Below are 7819 nucleotides of genomic sequence, written 5' to 3' on the forward strand. Positions count from 1 at the left end.
AAGATTTATTTGGTTTGACTGATTCTGCTAGAGAGAAAGGGTTGTTTGGGTTGTGTTTGTGCAGGAATCCTACAGAGGAAGAACAATTCAGTCGTGATAATGTAAATATGCGGAGGCCAACAGAACAATTGAGAATGTGAGGAGCATATTTATCTCGCCAAGGCAAGATTTATTTGAGGAAGTCTGAAGCATGTGTGGATAAACTGCCTATGTCACACGCCAGCTAGACGACCTACTTCACGTGCAAGCAAGCCTTAATTATTCTGACAGCTGTCAGCTGCCTTTCCTTTTTAAGTCCGAGCAATTAATAACTGCTAGTTAAGGAAACTCCAAAAGTAGACAAATACTTAGGAGGTCTTTCCTTATAAATATCTAGCCATAGCCACCAAAGAAAGAGGCAAGGAAGAATAGAGAAGAGCTTTACCTAAGGCATAAGCAAGCAATTGCAGTTCTTTCCCACCGTCCACCCACCAACCTTCCTTGGTGTCCTCCATAGCCAGACGATAGCAGAGCGATGATCAGGCCTCAAGAGAGGGTGATCACCAAGACAGGCACAGTGCTGATCAGGATTGTCGCTACAGAGCCCACGATTTTGGGAGTCATTATTCCTTTGTTTTTAACTCTTTATCTATTTAGGGTTGTATTCAACGTTTAATCTTGGATGATCTTTGATAGCACCATGAATGCTTTACTTGGTGTTAAACTTTTTTTTTTGTCTAAAAAATATTTATATGTTTATGAAAGATGAAGTATGTTTCGCTTATGACTGTTTTGTTCATAGTTTAAATATTTTACCTTAGCATTGTAAGAGCATCGAGAGACAGCCTTGGGTTTTGGTAAAACATATCTTGGCATTGTAAGAGCATCGAGAGATAGCCTTTTGTCTAGATAAGTAATTTTTAAATTCGAGAGAATTAAGATAGATCAATATGAGCAATAGAATGAATCCGGGATGGTGAAGTTCTAACTTGTCTACCTTAGAGATAAGGAGTAAGTTTCAAACGACTAAAAGGGATATATGCTAGAGTAGGAGTGACTACGTCTATAGTTAACACCAAGAGGTATTTCCATAGCGACCGACTAAGAATACCTAGTAATCTTGTCGGGCAGTTTTAGTGAGTCATAATAAGTCATTCTAAACTGAGAATATTGTTGTCAAGACAATGGTTTAACATAAGTGCTCCGTGACACGTATGAATATGTGAGGTTGTTTGCATTATATTTAAACCATCACTTGTTTTATTAGTCTGCATATTAATTTTACCTCAACCAAACCTTTCTGAAATCATTAAATCATTTTCTTAGTTCATTAATATTAGTTCTTAGGATAATACTTCGTAGGACTTAGCTTGTGACATTAGTTCTAGTTGTGGTGAAAATATATTTCTAATCCAATCCCTGTAGAGACGATACTCACTCATTAGTATATTACTTTCATTGATTGTGTATACTTGCACAGATTTGCTTGCCTTAGCATATACATTTACAAGCGATCAAGTTTTTGGCGCCGTTGTCGGGGATTGGCAACTGACGATATTTTTAGCCATAGCAAGTTCTCTTTGTCACATTATATTACTCTAATGTAGTTTACTATTTTCTTTTGTAGGTTTTAATTTTTGCATGACCTTGAGATCTTCTAGTAGGCCTTTGGAACCATTTGATCCTGAAATTGAGCAATCTCTCAGACAAAGGTTGCGTGCCCAAAGAACCAAAGAACAATCAAATCAATTTCAAATGCAACATAACATGGGAGATTTAGGAGATCTAGATGCATCAATTAATCTTCAAGTTGTAAATCCAAGAGCGATACGAGATCATTTAAACCCTATTCTCGATTACCTTAATCCAGGCATATCGGCACCTGAGATCCAAGCTACTCACTTCGAACACAAACCAAATATGTTTAACATGTTAAACTCTATCGGACAATTTAGTGGTTCACCCACTGAAGATGCAAGACAACATGTTCGTGCTTTCCTTAAAGTATGTGAATCGTTACGGCAACAAGGAGTACATGAGGATGTGCTAAAACTAAAGCTTTTTCCTTACTCCCTATACGATAGAGCAAGAGCCTGGCTCAGCGGAGTTCCTTTCGGCTCAATGGAGTCATGGGCAGACTTATGCATGATTTTCCTACTATGATACAATCCGCCCAATATGAACACTCAGCTTCATAATGACATTGCTAGTTTTCTCCAAGGAGATGATGAATCAATGTACGAATGTTGGGATAGGTTTAAAAGTCTACTTCGCAAATGTGTTAACCATGGATTTCACGATTGGACGCAAGTGGTAATGTTTTACAATGGAGTCAATGCACCAACTCGAATGATGCTAGAAGCCTCAGCAAATGACACCTTACTGGACAAATCACCCGAGGAAGCTTTTGACATCCTCGATAGGATAAAAAATAATGATTATCAATTTCCAAGTGCAAGATTGAGAACTGGCAGAAAAACATCAGGAGCATATGAATTAGAAGGTAAAGATTCGGTAACAGCTCAACTTTCGGCCATAACCAATATGTTGAAAATTTTGCAACGTCCTAATAAGGTAAGAGAAGTCAAGGTGACTAATAATGTATGCCTATGTTTTCACATCAATCATCATGAGAGTGAATGTCCTGAAAACCATGAGTCAACCAATTTTGCGCCAACCACAATCGGAATAATAATAATCCATATTCAAACACGTACAATCATGGTTGGAGACAACACCTAAATTTTTCATAGAGTAATCAAGGGAACAATAACAATTAAGCCGCAAACTACAGGCCACAGCAAAATAATTCTGACCATCAACATTTTCAGAATCATCATCATCAGCAGCCCTGGCAGAACAATAAAGCTATAGCTTCTTCCTCTAACACTAATTTGAATACTAATTCCTTGGAGTTATTATTGCAGGAATTCATGGCCTCGATAAAAGATTTCATGGCTTCCACAAAGACCTTGATGCACGAACACTCTGTAACAATTAAAAATCAAGGAAATTTGCTACAAAGGCAAGAAATGCTTTTGCAAAGCCATAGTTCATCTCTCAGAGCATTGGAGAATCAAGTGGGATAAACTACTACGCATTACATTCTCGCCCACATGGAAATCTCCCTAGTGATACTAAAGTCACTAAGCATCATGGGAAGGAGTAATACAATGTACATACGCTAAGGAGTGGAAAACAAATCAACCAAGATGACAAGCTTGGGGGAGAACACCTGAATAATCCTCGCCAAAGTGTAACACAACTGGATGATCAATATTAGAAAGTTGAATGAGAGGAAGTGCCTAAAGAGAAAGAAAGAAGTGAAGGCTCCGAAGAGCATCGATAAGATAACAAAAAATTCATGGTCAAGGTTAGCGATTACTCAGCACCATCAGTAGTCGATGTAAGACCTCCACCACCATTCCCTCAACGGTTAAAGAAGTATGATGACGAAATCTAGTTCAAGAAATTTTTTGATGTTCTGGATCAATTGTGTATTAATGTGCCCTTACTTGAAGCCATCAAGAAAATGCCTTCTTATGCCAAGTATCTTAAGGAAATTGTTACAAAGAAAAGGAAGGTAGAACGGTCGCCATGGTAATAGAAATCTATTCAGCAGTAAGCAAACTCCCACCAAAACAAAATGATCGTGGCAGTTTTATAATACCATGTTCCATTGGTAATGACTTCATAGGACGAGCTCTTATTGATTTTGGATCAAGTGTAAACTTGATACCAAAGTCCATATTCATGAAGCTAGACGAGTATTACGCCCAGCCCACCTCGGTCATCCAATAGTTGGTTGATGGGTCTTATGTGCGACCCGACAGTAGAATAAAAGATGTCATAGTAAAGGTGGATAAATTTGTATTTCCAGTAGATTTTCTCATCCTGGATTGCGAAGCCGATGAAAACGCACCAATCATTCTAGGATGCCCTTCTTATCCATCGGAAGAATCATCATAGATTGTGAAAAGGAAGAGTTAACTATGAGAGTAGGCGAGCAAAGCGTCACTATCAATGTATTCAACTCCATGAAATACGTGGACAATTTAGAGAAATGCCAATGCATTAACAAGATTGAAGAAATTGTAATCCTTGGAAGAGGGAAAGCCCTAAGGCTCGATGAATACAATACATTGTACCATGAACCTACAACTGAGATACATGAAGCAGAAAACTTTGGCCCAGAAGAACTATTTTCAGAAGACGATTCTGAAAATCATGGCCTCAACCATAGAAATCTGAGCAATGAACACCCTGAAAACAATACCAATGCAATATGCGGAGGAAAGACAAGGGATGAATCGAAACTTCTTCATAACAGGTTAGGTATAAAATTTGAACCCTTAGATTATGATGAAGTTAAATCTCATGAGTCATCTTCACAACATGCACAAAAGTTGGAACTTAAAACTTTGCCAACACATTTGAAATATGCCTATCTAGGAGTTGGTGAAACCCTACCAGTGATAATTTATGCCAACCTAACCTCCGAACAAGAGAATAGTTTATTGAATATCTTGTCACAGCACATGAAAACTATAGGTGGACGATGGCAGACTTCAAAGGAATTAGTCCGACCATATGCATGCACAAAATCAACCTTGAAGATAGCCATATCACTTTAATAGAACCCCAAAGATGGTTCAACCCGATCATAAAGAATGTAGTCATGAAGAAAATTATAAAATGGATGGATGTGGGAGTAATTTATCCTATATCTGATAGTTCATAGGTTAGCCCAATATAATGCGTACCAAAGAAAGGTGGTTTGACCGTGGTTAAAAGCGAGCATGACGAGCTACTCACCAAAAGAACAATCACGGGATGACGCATATGCATGGATTACAGGAAGCTCAACAAAGCCACAAAGAATGATCATTTTTCCCTCCTTTTTATCGAAAAAATGTTAAATAGACTAGCGGGAAAAGCATTTTACTGCTTCCTCTATGGATACTCGGGGTATAACCAAATTGTCATAGCACCAGAGAACCAAGAAAAACAACTTTCACGTGGTCGTTTGGTACCTATGCATTTAGACGAATGCCATTTAGACTGTATAATGCTCCAGCTACATTCTAAATATGTATGATGGCAATCTTTTCGGATATGGTGGAAGAGTGCTTGGAAATATTTATGGACGACTTCTCCGTCTCGGGTGATGATTTTGACCGATGTCTCGGCAATTTATCCAAGGAGTTAAAACGCTATGAAGAAGCCAACCTAGTACTGAACTGGGAAAATGCCATTTTATGGTGACCGAAGGAATAATGTTGGGTCATAAAATTTAATGCCATGACATCGATGTCGACAAAGCCAAGGTGGATACAACTGCAAATCTTCCCCCACCTACTAATGTGTGAGGTGTACGCAGTTTCCTTGAACATTCAGGCTTCTACAGGCGGTTCATAAAAGACTTCTCACAAATTTCTAAACCCTAATGTCTTTTACTTCAACAAAATCATCTATTTGAATTCACTAATGATTGTTTGAATGCCTTCACAGATTTGAAGAAAAAGCTTTCGGTAGTACCAATTGTTATCCCACCATACTAGAATGAACCACTTGAGCTCATGTGCGACGCCAGTGACTATGCAGTCAGAGTAGTGCTAGGGTAACATAAAAGTAAATTTTTTCACGTCATATACTATTTAATTCGTACTCTTAATGATGCACAAGTGAACTATACCACCACTGAAAAAGAACTCTTAGCAGTAGTATTTGCATTCAATAAGTTTAGGCCATATCTAATAGGCACTAAGGTAATTGTACACACAGGTCACTCTGCCATTAAATATCATATTAATAAAAAAGATGCAAAGCCTAGCCTAATTCGGTGGATTTTACTACTACAAGAATTTGATTTAGAAATCAAGGATATAAAAGGTATAGAAAATCAAGTTGCAGACCATTTGTCTAGGCTAGATAACAAACATTATAGTCCTGACATCTCAGAAATTAAAGAGGATTTCCCATACGAGAAAATATTATTTGTCACGGCTGCACCGTGGTATGCTGACATTGTTAACTTTCTTGTTAGTGGTATTGTTCCTCCTGATTTATCTAGCCAGAGCAGAAAGAAGTTCCAATATGATGTGTGACATTAGTACTGGGATGAACCATTTCTATTCAAGCAATACGGAGACCAAATAATCCATAGATGCATTCCAGAAGAAGAACAGGAAGATATCCTACACCAATGCCACTCATCACCATATGGAGGGTATTTTGGTGGAATGAGAACAACAACAAAGGTGCTTCAGTCCGGATTTTATTGGCCAACCGATTTAAAGATGCACATGAATTCTACAAGTCATGTGATAGATGTCAATGAACAGGAAACATCTCAAAACAGCATGAGATGCCATGGCAAAATATTATGGAAATCGAACTTTTCAACGTATGGGGAATAGATTTCATAGGACATTTTCCATCATTATTCAGAGATTTGTATATTCTCCTTGCAGTGGATTATGTATCAAATGGGTGGAAGCCATCGCAACACCTAAAAATGATTCTAAGACGGTGCTAAAGTTTTTGCATAAAAACATATTCACCTGCTTTAGAACACCACGAGCTATAATTAGCGACGAAGGCACACATCTTGACAACAGATTGATTGCCAAGGCACTGAAATGATATGGAGTACGACATAGAATTGCTATGGCGTATCACCCTCAAATGAATGGACAAGCCAAAGTGTCTAACCAGAAGATTAAGCAGATCCTTGAAAAACTGGTCAACCTGAATCGAAAAGATTGGTCGCCGAAGCTAGATGAAGAACTATGGGCTTATCGCACAACATTCAAGACACCATTGGAAATGTCCCCGTTCAAGCTGGTTTACGGAAAGGAATGTCACCTACCGGTTGAACTTGAACATAAAGCATGTTGGGCCATCAAAAAGATAAACATGGATACTCAGCTTGCTGGAGAAAGAAGACTCTTGGAGCTGAACGAGATGGATGAATTTAGAGCACATGCATACGAGAATGCCCGCCTTTACAAGGAGAAAACAAAACGATGGCATGATAGAAAAATATTTCCAAGGCAATTTTATCCTATACAACAAGTACTGCTCTACAATTCACGCCTTAAGTTATTCCTAGACAAGCTGAAATCAAGATAGTCAAGACCGTTTATTGTTCACCAAGTCTATGACAATGGAGTAATTGAAATTCAAAACCAAAATGATGGTTCCATCTTCAAGGTGAATGGGCAGAGATTCAAGAAGTACAAAGGAGCCCCAATCATGCGCGACAAACCGACATCATTGGTACATGATGCCCAAGAATTTGCTTTACTTAATTGAGCAAATATCCGTTGCCTAGGCAACGAAAATCTGAATTCTGTACACAAATAAGTTAAGTTATGTTCTGTTGTATTTCGTTTTATTTTATTATTTTCTTCTTACTGTAGGCAAGCAAGAAACATGTGGCAACCTAAGGAGTTGAAGCATGCATGAATAAAAAGCCCTAGGGTAGAAGGTTTTGGCAGCATAATAAAGATGGAAATAAACCTTTTCTCCCCCTTTATGTCTAATCAAATATTTCTTATTTAATTAGAAATCATTTCCCCACCATAAAAGGACTGAATTACCCCAAAACCACCTATCACTTTCCCAAGAAAAACTAACCAACCTCTTGTTCTTCATCGTGTTTCCTTCTCTCTCTACAAACAAGAAAATCTTTTCTTTCTCTCAATAATACCTCCCCATCGTGAACACAAAAGTCAACCAATAACAATGGTGAGAACAAGAAGAGCCCCAGCCTCAACACAAAGCTTCGAACGTTTCCAAACAGCTGAAGCAGAAGCATGCTTCAAGACCATCCAGA

This window comes from Hibiscus syriacus, unplaced genomic scaffold, assembly GCF_006381635.1.
Source record: "Hibiscus syriacus cultivar Baekdansim isolate YM2019G1 unplaced genomic scaffold, ASM638163v2 tig00001340_pilon, whole genome shotgun sequence".
NCBI classification, from domain to species: Eukaryota; Viridiplantae; Streptophyta; class Magnoliopsida; order Malvales; family Malvaceae; genus Hibiscus; species Hibiscus syriacus.